Below are 14,195 nucleotides of genomic sequence, written 5' to 3'. Positions count from 1 at the left end.
TTTTTTAATTAAACAAAACTTGACTTTAAAGCTGTTGCTTTAGGCACTATGTATTGCTTGCCATGAGGCAAGTAAACTGGTCATTGGGTTAAACTGAAGCTGGGTTTAGTTGCAACTAAAAGTGGTAGATTTTGACATAGGATAAGTGCTTGTGAATGACTTTTCCTCCTGTTTGTCTAAAATGGCTATGGAAGACAATGGTTAAATAGCCATTTTTCTTACTGTTGAAATGGGATTTGCATGAAAGCTCTTGCCTGCACCTTGGGAAGCCAGTCTCCCTTAAGCATATTAACCTTGCATCTCATGGAACATGGTGTTACCTCTTGCAGTTGCTGCTGGCAAACATAAGAAACGTTGAATCATCTCAGATGAAACCATAGCAAATCTCCAGTTGGCACTGGATGTAGGAAAGCCCCCTTTTCATAACTCTGTCATTAAATTATCATGGAAAGGGCAGCTGTGCAGTTGGTGACTCTGAGCTCGTAGTGAAGTGCAACTCTGACCACAGATGTTGTTTCTGGATTATTCCTATGAGCCAGGCGATGCCATCCTTAAAACTTGAGACTCAACCTACTTCTCATCAGTGTGGCGTTCCCAGCGTGACAGATGTACCAGGCCTGTCTTGGGAAGGCCAGTTTGACTTCATGGAGAGCTGGTCTGCTGGAACCCAGTGGCACACGTGGAACAGCTATGAGCCAAGCGTACATGCGTAAAAACATGTCACGCTAATAACCCTGGTGGCAAGAATTGCTGCTGTGCTCTCTAAGTGTTAGCCTGTAAGATGCACATTTAATCTGTGATGATTACTCTCCCTTATGATTTGCTTGTGGCAAACTAATCCCAATGATTTTTTGCTTAAGGGGTGGGGGGAGTGAGCATGGTGCTGGCAGCTGATGTCAAAGCAGTGGCTGTGGAGATGGCAGCTCCCTCTTCAGCGTCAGGACAAAGCACAGATGACAGCAGGGCGAATTCTTCCATCTCTGCAGTCTGCATTAATGGGATGGCTTTGAGCAATGCTGTGGGCTCAACTTACCTGGACTCGGCCTCTGTTGGGACTGTCAGCAGCCAGCTGTGTCCATATCACAGCTTTTTGTCCCTCTTCATGTGCAGCTGAACTCCATTTTTTGGATAGGTCCAGGAGCCATGGCATTACAGCCTATCGAGGTCACTTGCTGCTTCAACTCCTGATTTGGGCAGACCTGGTGGCTTAGGATGCGGAAAGCTTTCTGCTCTGTTTCCATCTTTCTAACTCGATGAGAATTAACTCCCCTTTCCCTCCGAACAAATTCAGCTGTGCAAGTTTAGGATAGAGCATTGGCATTTGATCTTTGTTGCGTGCACAGATTCCCCCCACAGCTGATTGTGGAGCTTTCTGGGTTTGTCTTGTTAGCGCTGGGAGCTACGGGCCCCGTGTAAATGGCAGAATAAACAGATGGGTTTGTTGTTGTTTTTTAAATCACTTTGCTTTTAAGGATGCTCATTCTCCAAGTGCTGCTGAGCTCGGGACTCCTGGTTCTGTTCCCGGCAGCGTGACTGGAGGTGAGGTAAGGTGGAGCTGTGCGCAGGAGCTGGGCTGAAGCTGCTGCCCTTTGTTCCTGCGAAGCCTGGGGCTTTGCTGTATCGCTGGCCTTAACTGGTTGTATATTAACTGCACGCACGATGCTGCATGCTGGCTTTTGTTTTAACTGCACTGGCGCATGTTCAGAGTTGGTGTGCTCCGAATGGCCGCTGGGACTGCACAGTGAAGCATAAATCCTTTTAGCTGTCAGGCTTCGCTAGCCAGGGGTGGGCGGGGGAGCTCCTCCTTGGCTGACTGCCCTGGCTAATTAAAAATGAAATTTGCTGTTGTCTTCAGATTTTAATTCATGCTCATCCCTGAAGACTAGTGGAAGCATGGTCTCCAGGCAGCTGCAGTGAAGTCTCAGAGCTTGTCTATATGCGGTTATTTTAGAACAGGTGTACAACTTAAAGTTTGCTCTCTACCCTACCTCGGGTAGGATTTTTGAGTATAGAGAAGAGTATGGAGTAGCTTCTTGCAAGTCTTGGGACTTGGTCCTGAGCAAGTTACTGTAGCTTGTTACTGCATATCGGCTGATGTGCGGTAATCTGGACATGCATGTGTGCTGTGGCTAGGGCAGCATCAGATGATGGTTTTTCTCTCTGATGGTGGACTAGGCAAAACTGAGCTTTGCTGCAGGTTGTGTGAGCGGTCATTGGCCTAACGGCTGCATAAACTGTTGAAGGTGCAGAAGCTTGCGTAGCTTGTCTGCCTGAGCCTTCAGCTAGCGAACGGTGCTGTGAAACCTCCTGGAGGTGGAAGGAAGGTTGAAGTGGTGGGAGCTCACGAGGTCGCGTGTGGGCGCTGAGAGGTGGTGATAATAGCTACTGCGCATCGGTGTTAAGTCAGGGCACAGCCACGCATAGTCTGCGGTGGGAGTGTGCTGCTGTCGAACCGTCAGCTGAGCCCCGTGAGCTGGGTGGGAGGACAGAGGTTAGTGAGAGGAATAAATGGTTTCTAAATATACGCACAGAGCTGGGGCCAAGTCTCCCCTCTCTGCAAGGCCTTCTAGAGGTCCCACCTACACAAGTAACTTGCTGAAGGGAAATATCACTGGAATACCTTCCCTTTTTCAGATCCTTCCTGTTGGTGTGGTGAGGGTGCAGCATCATATTCTATTTTTGGAGCTTATTTCCGCTGTCCCATTTGCTGCCCACACTGTCACTGTCCAGATCCTCTTCCAAAAGCTATTCTCTACTCTTAGGGCTACATGAACTAAAGGTTTGGGCCTTTTTCTTAGTGAAGGGATCTTCTTAAGATCTGGCATTTTATCTGCCTGTAAGTCTCAGTGATCTTCAAAAGCAAGTATTTCAGAAGTGGGAGCTTTCTATGCTTGGCAGGGCAAGTCTCACCTTACGCTGATGGTTGGTTGAAAGCTCTGCTGTGGTGTTTCCATGCTGGGTCAGTCCAACAGGGCTGCAGTTTGCTTGCCCAGTAATGTCTGAGCTAATCATTTATGAAGAGCTGTGCAGGGAGCGTAGCAATGCCTTTTTTCGTGGGAAGTGTTTGCTGTTGGATCCTCCTCCCTCCTGTGCTTCAGAACTCACATTTACTCTGTTTGCAGTTTCTGCCTGTGGCTAGGCACTTACTCTGCAGGAATTGGGGTGAAGCTTTTTGGAGCTTCCCTAGAAGATCTGACTGTCAAACGATTGCGAAGCCTGTCGGGAGATCAGTAAAGTAGACTTTTGCATGCCCAGACTCTTACCCAAAGCTGCTTCTTTTTAGGGTAGCACTTGAAACTTTAAATGTTTGGGTGCTTTAAGAGTCTTCCACAGTTGTTTCTTTATTCAAGGCTGTCTTTCATCCCATTTGCCTCCTGTCATGCTTTTTCCCCCCCAATTCTTTCCCTACTAAAAAATAGGCCTGTGTTAATCATTATGAAATACTCAAGTCCCTAACCTTTGTGCAAACAAAGTAATTTGTTCTAGCATCTATGCTGACTTCTGGGCTACATGCCTCATAAGGAAACCAGTGTGATATGAATCTGCTGCTTTTGGAGACTTGCACTACAAATATAGTCTGAGCAAAGGAAAGGACTAGAAATGTGAATGCTTGCTACTTATTCCACCAGCTCTGCTACTCATTCCTGGCAGGATGCACAGCAAGCTACCTGATTCCTGTTTTTTTAATCCATTAAAATGAGAGCAATGCCTTCAGCTGCTCTGAGATTGATGGCCAAGGTGCAAACAGAATGCACCATCAGTGAGGGTGTATGGGTGACAGGATTTTTAGATCACTTCTGATTAAAAGCATATCTGTACAAGTAACACTTTTTTAGTGTTTGCCAATTGCTGCCTGAAAGAAAGTTTGAGATTAAAGAAGTGTATGGAGCTATTCCAGGACTAGATTGTCCAAGTGGGTTCTGTTAGTGCTGCCTTTTAAAAGACTAATGCTCAGAAGGGGAATGGATGCAATAGTGCAATAGCGAAGGTGCTGTGCTGGGTGAATACACTGCTAAAGTCCTGTCCCAAAGGCACTTTAATTGCAAGCTCCATCAGCCTGCTGCATCGGTGCCTGGAAATAACTTTGCTTTGCCCCTGGATGATGCCTGGATCGTGTGTGGGTTCCTTCTTGCTTCCTGCTGGGGTTTCTCCCTGCTGCTCTTTAAAAAGGCTCCCCAAGCTTGGTGTCTCCTCCGGGTAGACAGGCGTAGGTAGAAGAGAACAGAAGACTTCAGACCGGCAAAGTCTATTACGAGCAAAGCAAACCTGCTCTTGAAAACCATTTTTCTGCTTCGAAGGTGCCTGCCAAGTGCCTGCCTTCCCTCTATTCCTTTGTTTCTGTAGCCCTTTGTTTTTAGCAGCGCTTTCAGCTGAAAGCGTGGGGAGTGGCTAGTTAGATGTAAAAAGGTTTTGCATGTAGGTTGTTAGTTTGAATCTCGTGAGAGAGGTCACGAGCACGAGTTCCTGACGAGCACGAGTTCCTGACGATCCGAGGTGGCGCATGGGAGGCTGGTGGCAGCGGTGAGGACTTTGCAAGCGCCGCAGCTGCCTGCGTGGGGAGAAGGCCTCGGTCCATGCTGCCCTTGCCAATTTGATGGCGATTGCCACAGGGTGTCAGGATGGAGGAAGGACGGGGAGGGAAATAACGTGCTGCTGTCTGTGCTGTCTTGTGTTCTTCAGAAAAATAGCAAGGCTTTAGATGTCTAGGACAGTCATGCTGGTACTTTAGGTAATGCACTTTAAAGGGGAAGAAGCCTCCAGGCGAGGGCAGGAGGGGAGAATGTGAGGCGGAGGGCACTTTGTATCATTCTTTGCATTTGCTGGAGAATTTGGATGAATGGCCAACCTCTGATTTCAAGGATTCTCACGCTTGCTGTTGGTGCTAGTCTGGCTTGGTGGGAATCCCCTTTTGATGACTAAGGTTTAACTGGAAATCAGCTGCTTCTAGGCTGCTGCCAGGACAGACGTTTTAACCAACCATTTGTGAGTATTTAGGGGAAATTTGTCAAATGGGCACTTTTATGTTAAACTAAAGTGCTTTGAAGATGTGCTTTTTAGTTTAAACTAGGCTGCTGGAGACGCCAGTCACTGTTTTCTGGTTTTGATCTACAGAGCCAAACTTAGACCATTACAATGTTAGGGTACTTCACTGTCGCAGAGCTCTGAAGACTGCCAGAGAGGAGCAGTTAATGCTAGCCAGCCAGTGGAAATCTCTTTATAATGCTTGTTCCATAACAAAAGAACAGGCTTTTCTTCCAGGAAGATACAGAAGCTGTGATTCCCTTATGAGGTGCTATGAATTATGTATATAGTAATATAACTGTTTCATGCAATATAATAGAGAGCCAAAGTGGTAAAAGTGCCTCAGATTAAACATTTAATTACAGTCGAAGTATGCTAATTTGCAAGCATGCATCCTACTGTTCCTCAGTCAAATCTACCAGAGGCTTGTACTGATCTCATCTGAGACCGTTTGACTTTTAAACAAGATGCAGTTCACAACACTTAGGATAACGCTTTCACGTAGGTTAGCGGATAGGTTGACTGCGCTTGTCAAGATAGCAAAATACATTGGGACACTCTCCTAGTAGCCTTTTGTTCTTAAATTTGCAGTGGACGTTCTAGTTCAGTGTAAAGAATTTGCCGAGTGCTGCCAGGGTGCTTGGGGCAGTTAATGGGATGTCTGTTTTGTCCTTCTGCATTTGCAAATAATTCAGATCAGTTATGCATCAATTAGTCACTGTGGCATTTAGAAAAATGAAGACCCAACAATTTCCCCCCCTCGCCCCCAAATAAATCCACCAAAACAACAGAGCCCCCCTGGTCTGAGCTGGCGTCTGAACTCTTGCAGCTTTTCTCTCCTGATCTATAAGCAAGTGTTTTGCAGAGATTATTTGCTGACCCTCTGGAGACCGTGTAATTCCATGGCACCCCATTTCAAGCGACTCCTAGAGCTGTTGTAGCAAATTGCAATGCGGTTTCTACAGATAGCTCTGCCAGGAGGAAAGTGGAGGTTAATTTTGCTGGGTTTAGGGTTTAGTGGCTAAGCCGCGGATGTGCTGGGAATGAGATGCTTCGGCCTTGCAGGCTGGCAGGAGCAAGATAGTAGCAAAGGCTGGTGTTGTGAGAAATGTCATACCTGCTGAACTGCTTTGTGATCGAGTCGAACAATCTTTTTCCTTGTATTAAGAGATAAGACGTTGTAGGACATGTAATCAATCCTCCGGATAGTTCAGGCTGATTCGCTGTAAAATAGTGAGTGTGGAGTTACTGTGGTTCAGTAAGTAGGACATGGAGCAGGAGTGGTGGATTCTGAGAATTTCTAGTTTTCAACCTGCTGGACCTTAAATTTGCCATGGGTAAAAGGGAGAGGAGGCTCACAGTGCTCTCCGAAACGTTTTGTCCATAGATTCTCAGTCGAGAGGTTTAACTAGCTGATTTTATTGGGATTGGGGTAGAAGGGAAGCCTGCCCTGCAACCAGAGGTAAGTGGGTTTTGGATAAATGAAGTGATTTTTGTTATTACTGTTTTCATCCTTGTTCACACAGCAGCAATCTGCCTGGCTTTTTTTTAAAAAAAAAAACAAACAGCTGAATGTTCTCATTATTGCTCTTGTGAGCTGTAAAATGGTGTTAGTTGAGCCGTTGGCTGAGCCAAGCTGCGTCTCAGGCTCCGCTACGCTGCAGTGCTGGCACCGCTCTGCTTCGCGGCAGCCTGGCGGCCACCAGTTGCCCAGTGTCACTGCTGACGTCACTGCTTTATCTGTTTCTGTTGCGTTTGTGTCGAAAAGAAGCCTGGCTCTGATTTCTGGAGGTGTCTTTTGTCTCCTGAAGCGCTCAAGTGTGACGAGAAGCCGGCTGTCTTGCCTGGCTTGCTTAAAGGTGTGCGACTGAGCCAACTGCGATGGGACAAGCGATAACCATGACTTGGTTAGCTTCGCAGTCATCAAGGACCGCGGGAAGAATATTGCTCTTTATCCAGCCTGGTTTTTGTCTGCTTTCAGAAAGCATAGGCTTGAAAATCTCTAAAGGGCTTACCAGCTGGGTTACAATAAACTTGTATTTCTCTGCTCATTAAAAGCAATAGTGTTTGCAAGACTTGCTAAATTCCACTTACTAGATCTGTTTAGCCTGCTTCAATTGGTCCTCAGGCTATTTTCTTTCTCGGCTGGGCATTGCAGGCTTTTATAGAACAGCATCCTTGTTCCTATTTGAGCTATTGTCTTAAGGCTGCATGAGTCAAAGCCTTATACATTGGAGTAGCTCAGCTGTAAGGAGATTTCCTTGCAGCGTCTCTGGCGTTTTGTCAGGCTCTTCCATTTCAGCCTGGAAACCTGCTTTTGTCTCAGGCGCGTGAAGCTTCGCTGCCGCTAACCTAGGTGTTTGCGGAGTTGGTCACAGTGGAAATCTGCGGAGACGGAAATAGAAATAAATTGCCCTAAAGTCACGTAAGGAGCCTAGAATCCGTGCCTGGCTCTGCTGTCTCCGAGACAGCACCTTGCCTGGGAGACTTACGTCCCCCCCGTCCCCCCCCGGGCCGTGGGGACCCCCCCTTTCCGCCGCCCCCCAGGCCGTGGGGGGACCCGTCGGGGCGGCGCCGGGCGCGGCGGCGCTGCGCTGCGGCCGCCAGGGGGCGGGCGCGACTGGGCCGGCTGCGGGGCGCCGGCGTCCTGCGGGGGCTTTGGGGTTGTTCACCCCCCCCCCCCCCCCCGCGCGGGGCTGCTCTCTCCGCTTGCTTCTCCCCCAAAAGCAGCACGGCCCCGGGGGCTGCAGTTTTCCAAACCTCTGCCAGAGCGGTTTGCTGTCAGCGCAGTGGTTTTTGCAGCGCTCGAGTAACATCGGTGTGAGACCAGCGGGAAGGCGAGTTCGGGTGGGAGCGCGGCTCTCCCGCCCCCGGGGCTGCCCTGGGAGAGCAGACCCTCGGTCGGGAACCGGACGAGGACTGTGAAAGCCGCTGCGGTGACGATGCAGCCAAGCAGGGGCTGGGGAGGCTGAATCTTGCTGGCAGCAAGCCAGCAGCAAGCCCGGAGGTGGGGGTGGCTTGGTGGTATGCTGTAATTGCTTCGGGATAGGGACGAAATAATAAGCGGCTTAATTGGTATAGTGCATGGAACAAAAGCCTCCCCCTGCTCTTGGAAAGGTGGAATTTAATAACTTTGTGTCCCAAGTAAGAATCTCTTAGAAAAACACGGCCCAGTTCTTGCGGTTCTTCCCCGCTCTCCCGCAGGCTAGGAAATGGCTGAATGTACTGTTCGCTTTGTCTGTTTTTCCTTTACTTCCCCAGCACGGCTGCAGTAAGGGTCTCATTTACAAGGCTAGTCTAAGAGCGAGCCATCACCTGGCAAAGCAAATGGGTCCTGAAGACTAGTGATCCCTGCTGGATGGGTTTGCTGGTGGCTGCATTCACAAAGGGCCGATGACCTTCCCGAGAGGAGGAGAGGATGGTCGAGAAGGTTAGAGAAGTGAGCAGGTATCCACGGCTGGCTCTCGAACATGAGGGAAGAGGGCTATCACCAACCTCGGAGATGACTTCCGCTGCAGTTCAACTGAAACTTTGAAAAAGCCACCCCCCCCCCCAACCCTTTGATCTTAACGTTAAATCTTTGAGACATTAGCGCTAATTAGGAAAGTAAGCATGGTTCCTTCCTGTGGGGAATACAGAAGTTTGTTCTGCTCGAGCATCCACTGTGTTGCAGGGGTTAAGTAACATTTTGCTTTAGGGAGGGAAGGAAAAATCTCTGAAAGTAATTAACTTAAGATGCTGACACTAATGAACAGGCTTTCTGAGCTAGGGCTTTTGGGGGGTTGATGGGAATCCCCTGTTGAATCAATGACATTAGGGCCTTAGGAGTGATTCTGCAATTATTAGGCTCAAATGATGTTGAACATGAAGTTAATCCTGTTATCTCCCTCAAATATTGAGCAAACTGCTTGTTCTGGGTAACTCTGTAATGGGATTATTCTAGCGAGTCTGGCACCCTCAGCACTCTGTATCTGTTCAGATTTTTTCCTTATTTTTGTGGTCAGGAGAAAGTACTGATTCATATTCCCAGAGCTGGTTTCGGTGGGTGGCGTCTGAGGCACCGTTCCCCGGTGATGCTGGAGCTTTGTGAAAAACGAGCTGGGTAATGAGCACCCTGTTCCTGTACGGGGCGATACGCTCCTCCGCAGCAAACATGCCTTGAGCCCGCTCCTAAAAAAATGTTTAGAAAAAGAAGCCAAGAACCAGGGCGAGTATAAAACGCGACTTCCCTTCGTCATGCCTTCCTGGCATCGGGAATCGGCCGTTTAGTAAGTTCCTGTGCTGGAGGCTGTTCCCAGGCTGTCGTATTTACTGGGCCTGACGGATCTGCCTGTCCAGAGCGTAAGCGGTTCTTTTTTGGAAGCTTATTTTGCATCCCTGATAGCTGGTAGCAATCGTTCTAAACAAAAGTAACGGGTGTTTGAAAAAAGGATTGTCCCGAGTTTTTCTAAGCTTTCTGTCTGATAAATTACAAGGTAACCAATGCAGGAAAGCGGAAGAACCAAGCATGATAAAGCAGGGAGGGGAGAGAAGAAAAGAAGCCCCAGTGCACATTCAGTCTCTTGCTGATGTTCGTTACAGACTTGATTGTTTTCCTGTTGGTCCCACAGACCTACGAGGTTTAGCGGTCTGAATTTCAGGCAGGGTTTGTTGTCGTGAATGGGAATGATGGAGCTCTAGCTGCCAGGTCAGCTTACGTCCTTGGCTTGCAGAAGTGCAAAACCTAATGACTTATGGCTCTGCGTGAGGTTAGGGGCAGAAATCAGACTATTGCTTATCTTACAAGAGGTTGAAGGCATGCACCTTGGTGAGAATTAGAATTTAAGTTGAGTTTCAAAGTCAGGAAAAAACATTTTTCTCTTAATTCAGCCTCTGGCTACAGAATAAATAATGAAATAGACCTTTTTTTAGCATCTCAGTAGAAATTGCTTTTTCACTCTAATACCCACTAAATGAGCCCATGCCTGTGTGCCAAACTAGAAATTTCCATAAATATGGGAAAGCTCCTTTAAGGGATCAGTTGGCTTTTAGTTTCCAAGCTTTGGGGTTTTTTTGTTTTTTCGGGGTTTTTTTTTTTTTTGGTTGAACCTGATCTGAAGTTCAGTAAGAACTATAGATTTTTGTGAGGCTTTATTTTTTTCTACTCCCTTGATGTAGGTGAAGATCAGTTTTGAGAATTATTTTGGAAGCTCCCAGGAGCTTCAGGAACAGGCTGCAGGGTTGCTAATGACTCATGCTTCCGGGCTTCTTCAAGGAAGGCAGCAGGAGGGATGTGGGTTGATGTAGCCAATGGACCAGCTAGGGTTTCGGGTTAAGTGCCCAGGAGCCTGCTGTTGCTACGGTAAATGGGGTTAGATGGCTTCGTTGTCCCCTGTAATTTCAGTCTCCTTGGAGGAAGCCCCGGGATGGCATTCTTACAGCAAGGGAGGCAGCTCCTTCTGCAAACTTATTTAAATGGGAATCCAGCACGAGAACATTCTTCATATTTCAGACAAAGTTCACGGGGGGGGGGGGGGGAATGGTTTGTTTACATTTGCATACCATAACTAAATAAATTTTGTGCACCAATTCAAAAATCTGCTCTAACATATCCTTGCTAAAACAATTACTTGAAGAGTAAGCTCACTGGAGTCATGGTTTTCAGCCTTTCATTTGTGCACCATTGGACAGTTTCTGACAGGAAGCACAGACTCCTGTGAAGTTAGTTAAGAAAAGCAGGAACATATTTAAATTAATGGCTTCTCTTTTTGGATCCCTTAAAGGTAACTCTTGTACCACAGGGTTCACAGCCTGTAAGCTGAAAACCTGAGCTAGAGATCTGGTGCTGCCAAGTCTATGCACTGTGGGTCTTGAGGCGGGAGCTCCTTGGTGGGTGCTACGGTGGGGAGGTTATATTGATGTTCCCCGAAAAGATCTTTCTCCCCAGTCAGCTGGCTTGAGACCTATTTGAGCAGCGGGAAGCGTGCATCGCAACATTGTGGAGCCATGGGACGTAGCATGGAGCTTCATAGCTGACTAATCTCTAGCCATGCGATTCTTTGATCCAAGGACATATCTCGAGGTGGTTAATAACGCAGGTGTGAAGCTTACAAAGGCTCCCGTGGGCAGGAGCGAGGTGAATCACGCTGCTCTGTCTAGCCCACTGACTTGGGGGTCATCTGCATTGCAGTTGAGGGTAAGGTTACAGCCGAACCTTCCTAGCTTGGCTGTAAGCTTGTTAGCTTATGTACTCAAAATAGTAGTGTGCTGTAGCTCTTACGCTGCAAAATTTGTCTGAGCAGGTAAGTAAATATTTGAGTAGTTAGTCCTTGCAGAGCTCATGGCTGTTACAAGCTGGCTGCTGTTGGCATTTGAGCTGGCTATTTCAAAGCCTGTCCTGCAGGACTGTAGTGGTTGTATGCTGGGCTACACTCAAACCCATCACTGGCAGAAATAGTCCTGTTTGAATTTGACCCTGTTTCCTTTAGGCAGCAGTACCTGCAGCAGTGCTGAGAGACCATCTGCAGCCCCACGTGCAACCACGCCAAGCGTGAGTAGGCAGGAGCATGGTTTGATAGGCTCAGCAGGGGCTTTTGCTGCTTTGCGATGCTACTTGTGCCTAAACACGGTCATGGCTGGTGCTTTACATATGCAGTGACTGGGCCGCTCACCGGGCGAGGGGCTTAGGTGAAGGTGTGTGGAATGGGAAGGATCTGCAGTAGGTGGAACAAACTGGGAAAAACAGCTTCTTACAAGGGTTACGACTAGCTGTTCCTCCTGATCTCAGTTGGTGTTATCTCATCTCTTGACATTTCCTTTAATTATATGAAACGGCCTTGACACTGTAAACAATTGCCATGGCATTGTCTCCACAGCTTGTGTGAGTCAAACATGATGCATAAACAGGGTTTGGTTTGGGGGACCAGATCTGTGTCTGTCTAATGACCTAAGCTACCTGTTTGCAATGATCGTGTATGCTTTTTGGGTCATGTTCTGCGATGGTGCTTGATGCTGGTCTCTGTTCCTGTCTTGCTTTTGCAAGAGCTGTTTGTGTTGGTAGGAGAGAAAGATGCATTTGGGCAGGGACTGGGATTTCAGAAGGAGCTGAAGAGGGTCAGAGAGAGCTCGCGTTTTGCTTTCAACTCCTTTGGGTCTCTACAACTTGTTCCCAAGCGAGCCAGTTCAAAAGGGGTAAAGGAGGAGATAATTCAAGGCGCAAAACCATGGCTTTAATCATGTTAGCAGCAATCTTTTCCTCCACATTTTTCAATCTTAAGCCTTGCTGCTGCTCAGAGACACCTTGCTTGTTGAGCAACTGTAAATATTTGGGGATTTGAGGCTGAGGTTTGCTGGCTGTGTCTTGCTGAATGCTCTTGTCTGGGTGTGACCCATGGTCTGGATGCACCACTGTTCAGGGTGGTCCATGGTAGTTTAATGAAACACATTTGACAAGATGAACTTCCCAAGCGTTATCTCGTTCCTTAAATAGAGAATAAAGCTTGTATCAACATGAATCACAAAGTTGATAAACTGGAAGGGTTTCTCTTGGAGCTGTTTTTTAGTATTGGGCAAATATTTATTCACATTGCACAAATATGCCTTTTGAAACAATAGACGGAGGTCAAACCTGTAATTATCTGTGAGATTCATGCTGGAAGAAATGGCTTGTAAAAACATACTACACTGAAAGCAGGAAGCTTTTATACCTGATGCTTGTGCGTGAACCTATAGTGGTGGTTGCAAATCTCAAAACTTATGGAGTTGCATAAGTGCAAATTATTTTTCTTGCTGAATTTCATAAGTGACTTGAGCCAAGTCTATCCGCAGTTCCTCTTGATTCCTAAACTGTGGCAGAGGATTTGGGTTTTGCTTCCAAATATATCTGCTTGAGATGATCAGAAGCTGAGCTTGTGTGCCAAACTTGCCTTGCATTTTAATAAGGAGTTTCTGGCCTAGTCAATAATTGAAACAGAGCAGGTGCGGTGGGGAAGTTGGGTGTTCCCCAAAAGCTGAACTAAAGCGCTTTTGTAAGTCTCCCTGGGCAGAGCCGAGCGCGTGTAGGATGGTAGAGTTCCCTGGCACCGGCTGGCGTTGTGCAGGAATTTGGAAGAAACATAAGCTCAGATTGAGGAGCTCTGGGTGTCGCAGGATAATCCAGCTTGTTGGTGCAGTGCGCCTGCCCCGGGAGCCCTTTCAGGCGGCAGAGGAAATGCTGAAGTGTCTCGCTGCAGTTTTATCTTCTGATGTGAAAAGTGAGTGCGCTTGCTGAGATTCTTTTTTGTGAAACCTTGAAAAGAAGAAATGAGACTTTTGCTGAAAGATCTCCCTGCCCTTCTCACCAGTCACCTGTGGGCAGGCAGGTTTTTAGCTGATGCTATAGTTTGCCTACTTGAAGGATTATAGAGGTAGGAAGAGAAATCTGGGATGAGTCTCTTAATGAAACAGAGGAGGGATATTAGCTTCTTAACGTTGGCCTATACATTGCAGACTAGCTTCTGGAGTTAAACATGTAGTGCTACCTCTGAGGCTTAATACGAATTTAATTTAGAGGCTTAATATTTGCTGTTGGGATCATTCATGCTGTTAATTTACAGCTTTCCGTGTAGTGCTTTGAGCTATCCCATCAGTTTTATAGGGAGCGTAGATGGACTTAACGCTTTTCCAAAGAGGTCGGTCATTTTGAATAACGTCTGCGCGAGGCTGTAAAGTCTTCGGGAATACGGCATGTTGTGCGAGTTATGCTTGTCCCGTGAAGGAGTTCACCCAAACCGAGGATGTGAGTGTCTGGCACGTCTGTGCTGCAGCCGTTCGCTTGGGACGAGCGCTGTGCACTTGCCTTGTGCCAGTCCTAAAAGCACAGGCCTGCTCCAGCTTTGGAAAGTGCTGTATTTTCGATCCATGCTGTAGTTCTGTGGTGGTTTCATTCTCCATCTCTGGTGTTTTGCAGTGGGAGGCCTTGGGTGACGTTAGCTTATAGGTTCTTCTCTGAATATCTTAATTTTTGCTGTTGGAGATGGTGGTTTTAAATGGGTAAAAAAAGTGTTAAATGCAGTGTCTGATTCTCCCTAAACAATGGAATAATTAATGTAATTTTCCTTTCCATGTTTTTGCTTCCTAATAGTATAGCTAGAAGTGACAGATGGGTATCCTGCCTCTGAGTGCTTGACTGTTGGGAATATGCTGTTGCTTCACTA

General features: G+C 47.2%; 1 protein-coding gene across 4 annotated transcripts in view; it reads left to right on the top strand.

Annotated features, from left to right (window-relative positions):
* PHACTR4 (phosphatase and actin regulator 4) overlaps positions 1 to 14,195 on the top strand; it is a 70,347-nt gene that overhangs the window by 26,871 nt on the left and 29,281 nt on the right. Inside the window, exon 1 of one of the 4 annotated variants that reach the window (XM_013944698.2) lies at positions 1,472 to 1,544. The exons of the other annotated variants lie outside the window; for them this stretch is intronic. The gene's annotated coding sequence lies outside the window, so the exon portion shown is untranslated. Of the gene's footprint in view, positions 1 to 1,471; positions 1,545 to 14,195 lie in introns of those variants that run through there. 4 annotated transcript variants of the gene reach the window in all.

The sequence above is a fragment of the Apteryx mantelli genome, chromosome 27 (genome assembly GCF_036417845.1).
Source record: "Apteryx mantelli isolate bAptMan1 chromosome 27, bAptMan1.hap1, whole genome shotgun sequence".
Lineage (NCBI taxonomy): Eukaryota > Metazoa > Chordata > Aves > Apterygiformes > Apterygidae > Apteryx > Apteryx mantelli.
Note: the sequence above shows the minus strand (reverse complement) of the source record. Positions and strands in the feature narration are given on the sequence as shown.